Source organism: Mustelus asterias, unplaced genomic scaffold (genome assembly GCF_964213995.1).
Source record: "Mustelus asterias unplaced genomic scaffold, sMusAst1.hap1.1 HAP1_SCAFFOLD_1594, whole genome shotgun sequence".
NCBI classification, from domain to species: Eukaryota; Metazoa; Chordata; class Chondrichthyes; order Carcharhiniformes; family Triakidae; genus Mustelus; species Mustelus asterias.
The window spans coordinates 1-17691 of record NW_027591539.1 but is presented as its reverse complement, the minus strand read 5'-3'; the positions used below and the strand labels follow the sequence as shown (position 1 = coordinate 17691).

At 41.3% G+C, this 17691-nt stretch overlaps 1 long non-coding RNA gene across 1 annotated transcript; it reads left to right on the top strand.

The window, feature by feature from the left end:
• The first annotated feature begins 7932 nt into the window (after positions 1–7932).
• LOC144488466 (uncharacterized) lies at positions 7933–16214 on the top strand. The gene is made up of 3 exons (XR_013496579.1): positions 7933–8007; positions 13636–13732; positions 14788–16214. It is a non-coding gene; the product is annotated as an uncharacterized LOC144488466 (long non-coding RNA).
• The last annotated feature ends 1477 nt before the right edge of the window (positions 16215–17691 follow it).

Below are 17691 nucleotides of genomic sequence, written 5' to 3'. Positions count from 1 at the left end.
AGAGGTAGAGCTGAGTGTTGGCAGTATACATGCAGAACTTGACGTTGTGTTTTCAGAGGATCATGCCTGGGGCAGCATTTGGTTGGGAAAGAGCAGGCCAAGGGTAGATTCCTGAGAGACTCCAGAAGTAATGGTGCAGAAGCATGATGAGTAGTTACTGCCCTGTGAATGACTGGATAGATAGAAGTTAAACCGATAGAATGTCACTCAGCTAAGAGTAGTGGAGAGGTGTTGAGGATGTAGTCATATGTGGTAAAAGACTTTAGACCATTCAAAAAGAGTAAGGAGGGAAAATGCACCATGCTTACAGTCTTATATGCTGCTACTTGAAACTTTGGGGCTGTTTCAGTTCTGTGGAAGGAGGTGGTAACCTGATTGGAGAAGTTCAAAGATAGAGTTAAGGGAAAGATGGACACAGATTTGAAAGTTAATAAAACCTCTTGGGTGGGGCAGTAGTTTGCAAGGTCAGAGGTCTGTCAAAAGTGTGTTTTTGTGGAGTGGGTGATGACCAGGATATGAATTTTAATAATGATCAATTCTGGAATAGGAAGGGAAGTTTAAAAGGATAATAATTCTGGAATAAACTGTCAAGGTAAGCTGTTGGAGCAGTCACAGAAAATTGTATGCAATGGTGAGAGTCATTTTTGGAGAGATCAAATGGGGTTAAACTTTCCTGGCCCTTTGCGTCTAATGGACTGAACAGTTCCTGAATGTTTCTAGGTTAATGAATCCGCTGTTTTTATATTTATATCTTTTAAGAGCAACTAAAGAGACGGGCAACCAAAGCAAAATGCTAGGAATAATGAGAAATCAGCAAAGAGACTGATTGATGCTTAAATATTAAATTCATCAGAGTTGTATTACACATTACAGTATTCCCCATTGGAGTAACATGGAACAAAGCAAATTTAACCCTCTTTCCCAGTTCAAATGAAGTGGATTATTCTATATTTTTTTTGATCTGATTTATTTGAAGGTATCTCAGATGTAGCTTCTAGTAGCATATGACGCCTGACATTAATTTAAAGTATGTGTGGTCAACTTGATCTGACATCGGGGAAGAATAACTTTTACAATTCTAAAGAGCAAAAATGTGGCTGTCATAATTATACACAGCCTAAATTTCCAACCAAGAATAAAAAAATACAGGCAGAACTGTCCAAGTTCAAGTACAGTTGACTTGCACCTATTTTTCTGATTTCGTACAGCATTTGGCGGCACGGTAGCACAGTGGTTAGCACTGCTGCTTCAAAGCTCCAGGGTCCTGGGTTCGATTCCCGGCTCGGGTCACTGTCTGTGTGGAGTTTGCACATTCTCCTCGTGTCTGCGTGGGTTTCCTCCGGGTGCTCCGGTTTCCTCCCACAGTCCAAAGATGTGCGGGTTAGGTTGATTGGCCAGGTTAAAAAAAAAAAATTGCCCCTTAGAGTCCTGGGATGTGTAGTTTAGAGGGATTAGCGGGTAAAATGTGTGGGGGTGGGGCCTGGGTGGGATTGTGGTCGGTGCAGACTCGATGGGCCGAATGGCCTCCTTCTGCACTGTAGGGTTTCTATGTTTCTATGTTTCTATTGGTCAACAGTTACTCAAAAATTGCGAATTTTAGTCTGAATAAATATCGTTCAGTAGTTTTTTAAAGTTTATTTATTAGCGTCATAAGTAGGCTTACATTCACACTTCAATGAAGTTACTCTGAAAATCCCCTAATCTCCACACTCCGGCGCCTGTCCGGGTAGACTGAGGGAGAATTTAGCATGGCCAATGCACCTAACCAGCATGTCTTTTGGACTGTGGGAGGAAACCGGAGCACCCAGAGGAAATCCATGCAGACACTGGGAGAACATGCAGACTCCCACACAGACAGTGACCCAAGCCGGGAATTGAACCCGGGTCCCTGGTGCTGTGAGGCAGCAGTGCTAACCACTGTGCCAACATGCCACCCCTTGTGCCACCATGCTGCCCATACGAAGAGCTCCTGAATTCTTTTCAGAAAAAGAAATCATGAATGCTGGAAGTATATTGCAGACCAGCTTCTGAATTAGCAGCATAGGCTAAAGTTTTGGATGTGACCCTCAGAGTAGTGAGCTCTCAGGAAGGGTCCCACCTGAAAGGATAACTCACTTTTGAGGTAGAGACTGAAGGAAAAGAAGGAAGAAGTTACATGAGCAATTATCCCATGGACACATTTTGAGTGTAGTTGAGCCCTATTTGCATTGTGTCATGATCGGTTCGACCAAAACACGAACCTGCGTTTCAGATGCGATCTGACTTGTTCTACATTTTCTGTTTGTATTTTGGACGTTTTTTTAGTCTGTGATATAAAAAAACTGATGGTATGTAATGTGCAGCAAGTGAGATACCAGGATTATTTGAAAGGCTTAAATTGATAAATTGATTAGGCAGTGGGGTTAGATTTAATGGACCTGTTGCAATTAAATTTCTGCTTAACGCGTCACAACACATTCTCTTGTAATCAGATTTCTATTGTATGCACTGTAAACTAGGTGTGAAAATATTGCCATGTGGTGATGTATTTAATCCAGGAATAAGGAGGTTAGTTGAGACACTAAGTAAAAAAATTGATTAATTCCATTAATATTTAGATGATCTGAGGAATTGTACCTGGAGTTGAACACAGATAGCATAGTGAATACTTCACTTCTGACCTTATGATAGTCATTGATAAAGCATCTGAAGATGATTGGGTCTTGGTTGCTGCCCTGACGAACTCCTGCAACAATGTTCTCTGGTGACCACCACTATCTTCCTTTGTGCGAGGCAAAACTATAACTGGTGTTTCCCCATTAATCTCCTTTAACTTCAGTTATACTATGACACCCTGGCTTCATACCCAGTCAAATGCTGCCTTGCTGTCAAGGTCAATAACTCTCACATCACCTCTGGAATTGAGCTTTTGTGAGCATCTTTGGACTAAGGCCCAAATAGGGCCTGGAGCCGAGTGGTTTGAACCGAATGCAGTTTGCGCATTAATGAGTAGGCAGTTGGTGAAAAAGTGTCACCATATAGCACCATTGGCCACTCCTTCCATTACTTTGATGATTCCAAGTAAGATGATGGAAATGGTATTTGTCTGGATTGGATTTGTCTTGTTTTTTGAGGACATGACATAACTGGACAGTTTTCCACATTGTCAGGTAGTTACCAGTGTTATAGCTGCACTGAGACAGTTTAGCTGAAGACACAGTAATGAAGCACAGGACCTCAGCATTACACCTGTGATATTTTATATTGTAAACACAGTAAGAAGTTTAACAACACCAGGTTAAAGTCCAATCCAACGCCGGCATCTCCACATCATATTTTATATTGCCAGGGTCCATAGATTTTACTGTGTCTTCTTCACTCGTCCTTTTCTTAATGATATGGGAAGTGAATTCAAACTTCAATTAGTTCAAATTAATTGGTAGATAATTCATAATTCAGAACTTTTAATTAAATATATATAAAGCATACCAAGGGCACAAATCGGTGGACTGAATGACTCTTTCTGTGCTGTTATGACTCAGACATATGATGAATTACTTTGAAGGATTGGTATTTGGTCAAAAAAAGAAACTGTCTGTGAACAGCATATGCCATAAAGCAGCAGCAAGACAAATGAACTTACGACATAAATTGAGAAAACAAACTTGGCTGTGACAACAGAGGAACATTTTGCCTTTTTTCAAATAACTTCACCATGAACCACCAGAACAGGCAGATCGAACTTTCCTTTAATGACCAAATCAAATCATCTTTCAATAATGTACTAAACTCTCTCTACCGGTGCAGTGTTAACTTAGATGATTACCTCAAGCTCCTGGCATAAGAACTGAGCTTACACATACATAGGGCTCATGTGTAAGAGTGAACAACATGCATTGATATAGCACAGTGCATGTTCTTAGAATGTCCCAAAGTGCCTTACAATCGCTAAATTAATTTTGACATGCTTTCACAGGTTTATTACAGCATGTTATTGCAGCAAACCTAAGTACGACAAATTATAACAATCAGCATTGGAATAAATGACCAATTCATTCGTATCAGTTGGCATTGGTTGTGAGATGGCTAGAAAAGAACTCTACACGGAGTCAGCTGCAGGTGAATCAAGCAGCAGTTTATTCAGCAGTGTGCATACAGGGAAATGCACCCTCAGACAGCTTTGCGAGGCTATTCAAAGATGTACACATCTATTATATATTTATGCGTGTTTGTCATACTTTATAACTCTGTTGTTTATACCATGTATGTCTAATTTGGTATATCTATTGCAGATGAGGTTACAAAATAGTTGCGGAATGACCTGACCCGTATCACAAAAGATGTCCAAAGTTTAGTGAATCACAAACTTTGCCTTATCTGTTCTGATGATTTCCTATTATCCAGCCATCTGCATATCTTAGACTGGCCATGAAGTTTACGTACTTTAACTTATCGTGGCCTGACCCAGAGTTCAGTTAGTTTCCTGGGCTGATACAAAGGTCATATTCCTTACTGTTTCCACTCTATTGTTTTTTACTGCAATTACTTTTAAATCTTAAACCAGCATTTGGTCAAGCCTGTGTAACCCCATGGCACACCACTTCAGTTGGGATCTTCATTGTCTACTTTGAACAGAAAGATAGACAAGGCCTTATTTGTTAAATCCTATCCAGAAAATGGTGCCACACGTTGCAGTACATGTGAAGTGCCAACCTAGATTATGTTCTCAAGTGCTGGTGTGGCGCTTGAACCTACCACCTCTTGACACAAGTGAGAATGCCAGTACTGAGTTATCTGACACTGAATATTTTTGGGGCTGTATGTACAATGACTTTTCCTCTGCAATGGTATGCATAATAAATTAATAAATTTTGAGAAGAAATGACTGCAGTGTTTCTGTGAAATGATGTAGATATTGCAACATTTTGGCAGGAGTTTCTTTACAAAGAATATACTTCTCTCACCACACCACCCCATTACCATTTTGCAATTTCCATTTTTCTCTCCAGCTCCAAATCTTCTTAGCTCAGAATCACATGGCACAGAAAGAGGCAATTCCGCCTATTATGCCGATGTTATCTCATTGAAAGAGCTATCCAGTTAGTCTCATTCCCCTCCTTTTTTCCCATAGCTATGCAAAATTTCCCTTTTCAAGTATAAATCCAACTCATGCTGGAGTATGGTTCTGTTGATGCTGGCAGCCCTCCATATCTTGTCCAGATGTCTGCATGAGTATCAATTACAGATCACATCACAGCTTAATCTGATCCTGTCCTTACCCCAATATCCATACATATGCTTCCCAGAGAGCAATATTGCCAACTGCTTTGAATCATAAGATTGTAAATTTAGGAGCTGTGATGGACATCATTGCACAGCGTAGACTGGCGTTTCAAGATCCTACTGAAGGGCGGCTGTATTGTCAGAGGTGCCATCTTTTGGACAAGATTATAGCTGATTAGATAAACATAGATATTCCCACAGCACAATAATTAGAATGGGGAAGGGGGGACTTTACAGTCTCCTGCAGATGGGGTGGCAGTAAAATTTCCTACCCTCTGTATCCTCTACCATTCTGCCAGCCCCTGACCTGTGTGCAATGCGGGAGCGGGCATGGCCTCGGGCAGCCCCAGTTAAGGCCTTTAAGTATCAAGTTATTGGCTAATCAAGGGCTGCTTCCCACTTGGTTGCAGATTTTGGACTGGTTGGAAGAGAAACCAAGCAGATCTCTCTGCTCAGGTCTTGGGCAAAAAAAGTGGGGGAGGCACCTCCATTACTGCATCTAGTCCCCAGTGCTCCCTCCCTGTTTGGCCTTGCCATTAACACTCCCACTGCCTCCTTCCCATATCTCGTTAGGTCCCTCCCATCCCTATTGGGATGCTAAAATTGCCCCTTAGTGTCCTGGGATGCGTAGATTAGAGGGATTAGCGGGTAAAATATGTAGGGATATGGGGGTAGGGCCTGGGCGGGATTGTGGTCGGTGCAGACTCGATGGGCCGGATGGCCTCTTTCTGTACTGTAGGGTTTCTATGATTTCTGTGATTCTATTGCAAAATCCCTGCAATTGCCTCCACCCTGACTTTAAAACAAGGGACTGTTTGTCATCCCAGCAGAGGTCACTGCTCCTGGTAACAAGTGCTGGGACTACTGTTTGGCTGGCAGGATCTTCGAGTGAGGGCCACAAAGCCTGCCGATGGCAATAAAATACTCCTTGGACTGTGAAGTAACTGCGGGACAGCCTGCACGGCAGGGTGAGTTCTCCATTGACTCTTAGGGTAGCAAGGTGAGTAGTCCAACCACCTGTGAAATTCTACCCAGAGGGTTACCTGATATCCTGGTCGATATTACACTCTCAACTAACACCATGGAATGGGAAGAAAAAGCAAGACAACATAGGTGCTGGAAATCTGAAACCAAAACTGAAAGTGTAGGAAATACTCAGCAGGTCAGGCAAGCTCCATGGAAAGAACAGAGGAATTGTTGCTTGAAAATTAAGCCTTTGGTTTTAAAGTGCTCTGTAATGTCTTGTGGATGATGCTTTATGAATGGAAGTTTTTTTCTTGCTTTCTGCTGAGTTTCTGTTCTATTATTGCTGACCCAAAAAATTGCTGCAGTTTTTTTTCCCCCGCCTGTGATAATTTGAAAGGGATTTTTCTTCTTCTCCCCCCTTCCTTCTTGCAATTTCCATTCTACAATGCCATACCCATGTGACGTGTGCTTTTTTTTGAGTCCAATATATGTCGATTGCTCTTGTCTAATTTATATGACTGTACTCTGAATCTATGTCATCACGGAATACCAGTGCAGAAGAGGCCATTTGGCCCATCCGGTCTGCATTGACTCTCTGACAGAGTATTTTACCCAGGCCCTTTCCCATGTCCTATCCTTGTAACACCACACATTTACCATGGCTAATCCATCTAACCTACACATCTTGGGACAGTAAGGGAAATTTAGCATGGCCAATTCACCTAACTTGCACATCTTTGGACTGTGGGAGGAAAGTGGAGGAAACCCACGCAGACACAGGGAGAACGTGCAAACTCCACACAGTCACCCAAGGCCGGAATTGAACCCGCGTCCCTGGAGCTGTGAGGCACCAGTGCTAACCACTGTGCCACCGTGTTGTCCCTATATTTTTGTTGCTAACTTTCTTTGTCGATATTTCTCATCTGTTCTGATTTGTATTGGGTTATGGTTTCATGGCTGTGATTGGCTTTGGTAGCTTGTTCAGGATTCACACGTGTACTTTCAGCAGAGAGACCATTTGATATCTGGATTTCTGGCAGTCTTTCCTCTCTGCAGGCCCGGGCCACTGAACAAAACTCAGTGTCCCTCACCTGACTCCAAGTGACAGACTATGGATCAAACTGGGATTCATGTGTTTTTTATGGTTCAGCTACTCACTTTCAGCAACGTTGCACTTTCAGTTTGAAAAAAATCTGAGTACGGAACAAAATGTTTTGCCAAAGAATCACTTTAAAATGCAGTAATTTCATTTTGATTAGTTTCTATTATTTTAATGTACGAGATATGCATCAAGAGAAATCTAGCTGATCTGAAGAATCATCAGTAGACTTCTCAGAAACCCATCTTTTCTGTTCATAAATGCCTGAACTATAAACTGGAGCATTCATTGCGGAATATTCATTATGGAAAGAGGGAGCTTTTTACACAGAGGGCGGTAAGTGCCTGGAATGCATTGCCAAAGGAGATGGTAGCAGCAGATACAATAGCAATGTTTAAGAGTCACCGTGATGGACACATGAAAAGGCAGGGAATAGAGGGATACAGACCGTGTAGAGGCCAAAGGTCTTTAGTTTAGAAAGGCGTGATGTGTGGGCACAGGTTTGGTGGGCCAAAGGGCCTGTTTCTGTGCTGTATTGTTCTCTTGGGGTATCTCTACATTCACCACAACACAGGAAGCTAATGGGATCATTTCTCTTTTTTTTCTTCTTGTGTTTAGATCTGGAAGACAGAACAAACTCTGGATCCTGGGGAGCCGGGGATCAACCTAGTCCATCCAGGGTAAGGTACCGGATAGTACGGGACTAAACTTCAATTTGTGTGTGACTAAGTGCTAATGAGAAATTGATTTTATTTAGACAAATCTTTTTGGGAGGTCAAACTTAAAACTCAGGCATTTACAAATACAGGTTTGTAAATGGAGTAATGCAAGTCTGTTGTGAATATTGTTCAGAATTTAGTGTTTGTTTTAGCATAGCACTGTTGTCCCTAAACATGTATTTCAAATTGCTACCAATTAAAAAAAAATAAACTACAGGGAAAATTGCATGCAAGCCAATTTGCTTTCATATAGGTAGTGCTTTTCTATGTGAGCTTAATTGAAGACCTCAAATTTCGATTATCACTTTGCCAGTGTTGCAGCTCAGAATGCTTTCCCGAAATTCAAGTTGGAAGCACAGCATTCAAAATTGCACGATGCTTTTTATGGCTCGAGTGTCATGGCTTCCTTGAGCACATGGTCACTATAATGTGCTTAAAATCCTATTGTGACCAATATATTACAAGAACAACTTGCATTTATAAAGCAACTTTAACTTTGGAAAATTCCCTGAGGCAATTTGCAGGAACATAATCAAATAAAAATTTACAAATGGACCGAAAAATGCCACAATAATATGATGTGATTAAAAGAATGGGCGGTACAGTGGTTAGCACTGCTGCCTCACAGTGCCAGGGACCTGGGTTCGATTCCGGCCTCGGGTCATTGTCTGTGTGGAGTTTGCACATTCTCTCTGTGTCTGCGTGGGTTTCCTCCAGGTGCTCCGGTTTCCTCCCACAGTCCAAAGATATGTGGGTTAGGTTGATTGGCCAGGGACTAGAAGGGTAAATATGTGGGGTTACGGGGATGGGATGTAGGTGGGATTGTTGTCGGTGCAGGGTCGAAGGGCCAAATAACCGCTCCTGCACTGTAGCTTCTATTCTATTTTAAGTACGTATTAAGGTGGGTCATGAAGGTGGAAACGTTTAGAGAGGAACTTCCAAATCTTTGGGCCTAGAGGACTGAAGATCTGGCCGTCAATAGCACGGCAAAAGAATATATTGGCGGGTAGTAGGTCTGAAGGTGCCAAATTGCATGAATGTCTCAGCAGATAGGCCGAAACAGGTCAGAGAGGTATAAGTAGGCAATATTTGTGATGGGGAGATATATGGGATCAGTAGATCAACTGGGGTCCAAACAGGCCACTGAGGCTGCAAAAGTTTGGTTTTAAATTTAATCAGTCGCCAGGGAGAAGGATGGACTTGGTGGTGAAGGTCAAACTTTTGGCTGGTGCGCAAGATGATTTAAAAAAAGTCTTCCAATTTGTAACTGGAAGTGGATACTTGGCAAGTTGGCTGACAGCACTGAAGCAGTGGAGGGGCTAATTGAGTCATGGAGCCATAGAGTTTTACAACACAAAGAGGCCCTTCGGCCAATCATGTCTATTCCGACCATCGAACACCTATCTATTCTAATTCCATTTTCCACAACTAGCCCTGTATGCTATGGCATTTCAAGTGCTCATCTAAATGCTCCTTAAATGCTGTGAAGGTTCCTGCTTCTACCAGCCTTTCCGTGAGTCCCAGTTACCAGTTCCCCATCACCGACTGGGTGGAAAAGCTTTTCCTTAAATCCCATCTAAATTTCCTGCTCCTTGCCTTAAACCTATGCCGCCTGGTTATTGACCCCCCCCACCAATGGGAGAAGTTCCTTCCTATCTACTCTATCTATGTCCCTCATAATTTTATTGAAAATGAAGGTGTCATCAGTGTAAATCTGATGATGTATTCAGATGATGTAGCTGAGGAGGGGACCAAGACTAGATCCTTTGGGGGAGTTCAAACATAACTGAATGGAGATGTGGCTACAATAGGCTGGATCAAGCGATGGGATAACGTCCTCATCCCACATATCAATTGAGTAAATTTTCTCTGAGCTGTTTCATAGAATCATAGAATCCCTACAGTATAGGAGGAGGCCATTCGGCCCATTGAGCCTGTACTGACCACAATCCCCACCAGGCCTTATTCCTGTAACCCTGCACATTAACCCTGCTAATCCCCCTGGCATTGGGGTCAATTTAGCATAGCCAATCAACCAAACCCGCACGTTTTTGGACTGTGGGAGGAAACTGGAGCACCTGGAAGAGACCCATGTATAGACACAGGGAGAAAGTGCCAACTCCACACAGACAATTTATAATTTGTTTCAAATGCAATTACTTCCTTCCTTAAGTAAAGACATCAGAACTGTACATAATACTGCAGATGTGGGTTCACCAATGCTCTGTAGAACTGTAGCAAAACTTTTACTTTAATATTCTATTGCCCTTGTAATAAATAACAACATTCAGTGTGCCTTCCTTATCACTTGCTGTACCTGCATGCTAGATTTTTGTGCTTCATTTACCAGGACACCCAGATCCTTATGCCCTCAATTCTGCAATCTCTCTCCACTTATATTATAGTCTGCTTTTCTACCTGCCAAAATGGACAGTTTTATCTTTCCCAACATTATACTCCCATCTGTTAACATGTTTCCCATTCAGTTAACCTGTGAATGTCATTTTGTATACCCGTTATGCCTTCTGGTGGGACCTTTCCAGAATCTAGGGGATTCTGGAAAATTAAAATCAATATATTTATTATCTCGGCAACCATTCCTTTTAAAACCCTAGGATAACGTCCATCAGGACCTGGGAACTGTTTCTCAATGGCCTTTCCCTGCTGATTGTAATCCTAAATTTTCACGATTGATTCACAATTATTTCTGGATGTTATTTGTATCCTTTACAGTAAAGACAGATACAAAATATCTATTCAATTTATCTTCCGTTATTAATTCCCCAGACACACTCTAAAGAGCCAATACTCACTTTACTTATTCCTTTTCTTTTTAAATATCTAGAAACTTTTGCTATTCTTTATGTTTCTAGCTAGCTTTCTCTCATAATCCACTTTCTCCTTCCTTATTATTCCTGTAGTCATTCTTCGCTGTTTTTTATATTCTGTTCAATCTTCCCTGCCACTGATCTTTGTGGAATTATATGTTTTGATTTGATTTATTATTGTCACATGTATTAGCATACAGTGAAAAATATTATTGTTTCTTGTGCGCTATGCAGACAAAGCATACTGTTCATAGAGAAGGAAGTGAGAGAGAGTGCAGAATGTAGTGTTACAGTCATAGCTAGAGTGTAGAGAAAGGTCAACTTAGTGCGACGCAGGTCCATTCAAAAGTCTGACAGCAGCAGGGAAGAAGCTGTTCTTGAGTTGGTTGGTACGTGACCTCAGACATTTGTATCTTTTCCCCAACGGAAGAAGGTGGAAGAGAGAATGTCCGGGGTGCGTGGGGTCCTTATTTATGCTGGCTGCTTTGCTGAGGCAGCAGGAAGTGTAGACAGAGTCAATGGATGGGAGGCTGGTTTGCATATGGACTACGTTCACAACCTTTTGTAGTTTTATGCGGTGTTGGGCCGAGCAGGAGTCATACCAAGCTGTGATACAACCAGAAAGAATGCTTTCTATGGTGCATCTGTAAAAGTTGGTGAGAGTCGTAGCTGACATGCCAAATTTCCTTAGTCTTCTGAGAAAGTAGAGGTATCGGTGGGCTTTCTTAGCTACAGTTAGGAGAGGTGGAGAGGTGGCAGATGGAGGCGGAGAGGTGGCAGATGGAGTTTAATCCGGATAAATGCGAAGTGATGCATTTTGGAAGAAATAATGTAGGGAGGAGTTATACAATAAATGGCAGAGTCATCAGGAGTATAGAAACACAGAGGGACCTAGGTGTGCAAGTCCACAAATCCTTGAAGGTGGCAACACATGTGGAGAAGGTGGTGAAGAAGGCATATGGTATGCTTGCCTTTATAGGACGGGGTATAGAGTATAAAAGCTGGAGTCTGATGATGCAGCTGTATAGAACGCTGGTTAGGCCACATTTGGAGTACTGCGTCCAGTTCTGGTCGCCGCACTACCAGAAGGACGTGGAGGCGTTAGAGAGAGTGCAGAGAAGGTTTACCAGGATGTTTCCTGGTATGGAGGGTCTTAGCTATGAGGAGTGATTGGGTAAACTGGGGTTGTTCTCCCTGGAAAGACAGAGAATGAGGGGAGATCTAATAGAGGTGTACAAGATTATGAAGGGGATAGATAGGGTGAACAGTGGGAAGCTTTTTCCCAGGTCGGAGGTGACGATCACGAGGGGTCACGGGCTCAAGGTGAGAGGGGCGAAGTATAACTCAGATATCAGAGGGACGTTTTTTACACAGAGGGTGGTGGGGGCCTGGAATGCGCTGCCAAGTAGGGTGGTGGAGGCAGGCACGCTGACATCGTTTAAGACTTACCTGGATAGTCACATGAACAGCCTGGGAATGGAGGGATACAAACGATTGGTCTAGTTGGACCAAGGAGCGGCACAGGCTTGGAGGGACGAAGGGCCTGTTTCCTGTGCTGTACTGTTCTTTGTTTTTTGTTCTTAGTGTCGACATGGGGGGACCAGGACAGGTTGTTGGTGATCTGGACATCTAAAAACTTGAAGCTCTCGACCCTTTCTACTTCGTCCCTGTTGATGTAGAGAGGGGCATGTTCTCCTTTATGCTTCCTGAAGTTGATGACAATCTCCTTCGTTTTGTTGACATTGAGGGAGAGATTATTGTCGCCGTACCAGTTCACCAGATTCTCTATCTCATTTCATTCTAACTGACACTACCTTTAACTTCCTTAGTTAGCCATGGCTGGTGTCCTCTCCCCCAATCCCCCCTTCTTTCTCACTTTAATGTATCTTTGTTGAATGTTATGAAATATCTCCTTGTATGTCTTCCACTACATCTCTGACCTGACCTTTAACATCATTTCCCAGTTCACTATAACCAACTTTGTTTTCATATCATATTAATTGCTCTTATCTAAATTTAAAACACTTGACTTAGATCCACTCTTCCCTCTTGCAACCTGAATACGAAATTTAATCATGTTATTGTCATTGCCACCTAGAAGTTCCTTTTCTGTGAGATCATGAATTAATATTGCCTCATTGAACATTTCCAGATCTGGAATAGTCTGCTCTCTGGTTGACAGTAGAATGTGTTGCTCTAAGAAACAATCCCAAATACACACTGTGAGCTTGGCTTTCAGACTACTCTTGCCAACCTGATTTGCCCAATATATATGTAGATTAAAGTTACCCATGATTATCACCGTATCTTTGTCACAAGTCCTCATTATTTCTTCCTGTATATCCTGTCCTACAGTGTGGTTACTGTTACGGGGTCTATCACTTACTCCCACAAATGACTTCCTACCTTTACTCTTTCTTATCCCTATCCAAACTGATTCTGCATCTTGGTCTTTCGAACTAAAGTCATCCCCCTCCGATAATCATCAGTTAGCAGAACGAGCCCTCCATCTTTTCCCAGCTTACTGTTCTCCCAACATGTCATGTACCAGTAAGTATTCAGGTCCCAGCCATTTCTATCTTGCAGCATGCCTCTAATGGTTATTATATCATGCATATTTATTTCTAGTGTTTGGGTGCTGCCACCACTTACATATTAAATCTTCTATTTTTTAAAATAATAATGTTTATGAATAATGTATGCTTGCTTGGCAGTTGCTGAAATGTTGAATCATGCTTGTATTTATTTTTATGTCTTGTAGAACTACAATGATAGTGTGCACTATGAGCAAGTGACCAACAGGGATCTTGGATCGCATGACAACCTTTCCTCTTCATTCATGAATTCTCGAATCCTAGGTATGTACTAAACAAATGTGTTTGTGTTTGTCCCGAAAACGTAACTTTCCAAATGTGAAGTGACTGTTGCGGTTAGTTTTCTACCCTAACTGTCTACCTACAGATTTACATTAAAGATAGCCTTTTTTCCCGAAGGTTACTGGTACAGCTCAGATGAAGATTAAAAACTAATTACTTTATGTACACTACTTACTTCCAAGAATCAGAGCTTTAAGAAGAGAAACTAGTCTAAGTGAAATTCAGCAGGTGGGAGAGAGGGAAGAAGGGGCTGGAGAGAGATAAGAAGGATGTAATTTTTCTCTATCCCATATAATCTTTCTGATGTAGGTTATATTACTCTCTTTGCCGCCACTGCCTTTACCTTCCTCACCATTTCAAAGTTACCCTTGTATCTGTGCACAGCTCTATGTAAATGACTTCACCTCTTGATACAAACAGGCAGAGATCACATCCGAATTGTTCTGAATTGACAGTGTGGAGAAGTTAAAGCATCTTCGGAATTAATAACTTGGGCAAAAAACTTTAATAATTGAGTATAAAACCTTTTCTTTCATATCCTATAATTGTTATATGCTGAGTTACAATGTAATTCATTTTTCAATAAATATATAATTTGTGATGCACATTTAATCACAACTTGGGCTTTCCCCTTCTACATCAGAGTACAAATATAAGAACAGTTTGTTCACAATTCAAATCTGTTTCCTATGCTCTGATCTTAATGCGCATTGTATTTTCATTGAAATTTAAGTCTATACTATCAATGCTCCTGCCTGTCTCTGATGTCCGTGTGCTGGGTGTAAGAAGCATGAAGTTTGAGAGAACATTTTATGTTCTGTAAAACAAAAATACAAGATGACAGAGCATACGAATAAACCCAGCTGTACATGTACAATGTAATCAATTGACCAGTGCTGCTCTTGGGGCTGGGAAATAAAACTATACAGAATTACGTGAGCTTGAGATACTGAATGGTATAGTACAAACTTGAAACTTCCCAACACCTTGTTGGGACTTGTAACTTTTTTCAGCAGCTAATTTCTTGTCATTTACAGGTACCAAGTCAGTCAGCTTACTGTAGAGGGAATGATGTGTGTTTGAACCTGGTGAAGAATGTCAGCAGTTCTTTTGACCATGTGGATCACAGCCAAACCCAGTAATGTCCTCACCTGGGCTGCTCAGTAGCATTCAGTATAAAGAACGCAAACCAGTTATTTATTTTCCTTTCCCGAACTCTGGAGGGCTGAGGTTAATTGCAGAATCCTATGTAGCATTCTAGCCTCGGGCTCTGAATCAGTACAGACTGATGATGCGATCTTTGTCAGATTCTGAGAGGTTCAGCTAGTCATTGGATAGACATCTTGAGCCATTATGAGGGAACCTCCTCTTTGATAAACATTAATTGTTGTTTTTAACTTTCTGCTAATTATACACCTTTCCATATAAAGTATTTTTACTTTGAGAATACAGCTAGAGGGTGGTGTGTGTGTGTGTGGTGGGCTGGGTGGTGGAAAGGTGGGAGAGTCTGTTTTACGCTTGTTTTTGACTTCTTCCTGTTGCTGATATTTTCCACCTTTTTTTGAATGCAGTATTTGTTGTTACCCTCAGGTACATGGACTAGGGAGATTATTCCTCCTGACTGTGTTAACATTCAGAGAGGACCTAATTTTCTGTGAACTCTGGCAATTGGAGGGGAAGTGTACAAACTAAAATTGCTACATACTAAACATTAGCAATTATTCATACCGATTCTTGCCTAATAACTATTTTTCCTATTTTTTTCAATACAGAGAAGTATGAAGTGGTGCATTGGGTAGGAAGAATGAGGAAAGACAATATAAAATAAAGGATACAATTCTAAAGGAGTAAGGGAACATAGGGGTCTGGGGGTATATGTGTACAAATCATTGAAGGTGGTATATTATTCAAGCTAAAATAGGGGATCCTGGGCTTATGAATAGAGGCATGGTTTAAAAAGAAGGAAGTTAAGATGAACTTGTATCAAACACTGCTTTAGCCTCAACTAGAATATTGTATCCAATTCTGGGTGCCACACTTTAGGAAGGATGTGAAGGCATTGGTAAAGGTTCAAAAAAGATTTACAGAATGGTTCTGGAAATGCAAAGCTTGAGTCATGAGGCGATACTGTCTCTGATAGCAAAGAATATAATTTTAGCATACTGTTTTTAACAGGGCACCCCCCAGAAAAAAGTGGGACCCTGTTTTAAATATGCAGATTTGGTTTGGACTACATCATCCCGATTGATATTGTTTCCCAAGGCCTTGGTGAGGAAGTTGTCATCTAGTACAATGGAGTAGCAGTCGGAAGGCTATTATTAGGACTGTCTCTGGCTCCTTGTGGAAGTATGCATCTGCATGTAGCATAAAAAATGTATTTGTTCATGTAACTGTTTTTTTAACCAATGTTTTTGTGGAAAACAGAAGTTGTATTAAAATCTGTGCAGTGTTATGTCTTCATTCTACATGATAGTGTTTTCAAATAATTTGAAACTAACCACTCAACGCCTGCCGGGGTACCAAGACATACTGATGAGGCAGCTACCAAGTTTCATTTGCCGTCAATAGTAAGTTAGATGATCTCAGCTGAGTTAGTTGATAATTAATTCTTTGTTTCACGGGACAAGAAAGGTAGGGATGAAATCCGCTCGAATCCTTGTTTCTAGTTACTATTCGGTGTCAACTGTGTCAAGGTTTATGCACCTCCATGACATGATCATGCTTAGTTGAAATTTCTCACTCCTAATTAGAAAAAAATCTATCATTTTTATCATGCTTTTCATGACCATTGGACATCTCAAAGCGCTTTACAACCAATTAAGTGCTTTTGAGGTGTAGTCGCTGCTGTAATTTGGGAGTTAGAGCAACAAGTTTGTACATAGCCAACTCCCAGAAATGGCAGTGACCCAATGATTTACTTTTGTGATATTAATTAAGGAATCACCATAATTCCTCTCTTTGAAATAGCACCATGAGCTCTTTTATACCACCTGTGAAGTTTGGTTTCACATCTCATCTCGAAGATTGTACCTCCAACAGTGCAGCACTCCCTCATGGCTGAAGCCTAGAATTCTAAAACCATTGCATGATCTTATGCCACAGAAGGTTGCTATGTTCATCCTTGGTCTTTGAAAGGGATGAGCAATTTAATCCTTAGCCCTTCAAATTAGTTCTCTTCAAATTGCCTTTTGAAAGTTGCTATGGAATCTCATTCCACCAGTCTTTGGGATAGTGCATTCCAGCTCTCAACAACCCACTGTGCAGAAAAAGTTCTCCTCATTTCCACTCTAGTTCTTTTGCCAATTGTTTTAAATCTATGACCTCTGTTTACTGACCCACTAGCCGGAAGAAACATTCCTGTAAACTTGCCCTATTAAAACGCCTTAGAAATATTCAGAATTGTGATCAGGTATCCCAATAATCTTCGCTGTGCGAGAATTATCACACTTTCTGCAGTTTCTCTGTACAACTGAAGCCCTGCTGGGAGGGATACCAGCTTTGTTTTAGTGACTTGCCTTCTGGGAACTGCAATGCACCATAAAGGAGGAATAATTTACAATAAAATCATCTTTTGCATCTGATGCAATTTTAGTAGTGGGTCTGGCTACATACATTTAGAGTTCTCACTATTATTCTTCATCTTGTTTTACTAGGCATGTTCACTGGTGGTTGGTGTTCCAAGAGGTGGAGGCCATTCAGCCCCTCACATCTGTTCAGCCATTTAATTTGATCGTGGCTGATCATCTAAAAACCATTCACTCTTAGTACCTAACAAAATCTGAAATTTTCAATTAACTCGGCGTCAGCAGATTTTCGGAGCAAGTTCAGGATTTCAGCTACTCTTTTTGTTATGAAAATGCTTCCTTTCATCACCCCTCACTGGCCTAGCTCTTGATTTTAAAGTTGTGTCCCCTCCCCCTGGACTTGCAAAATTAGCTTCT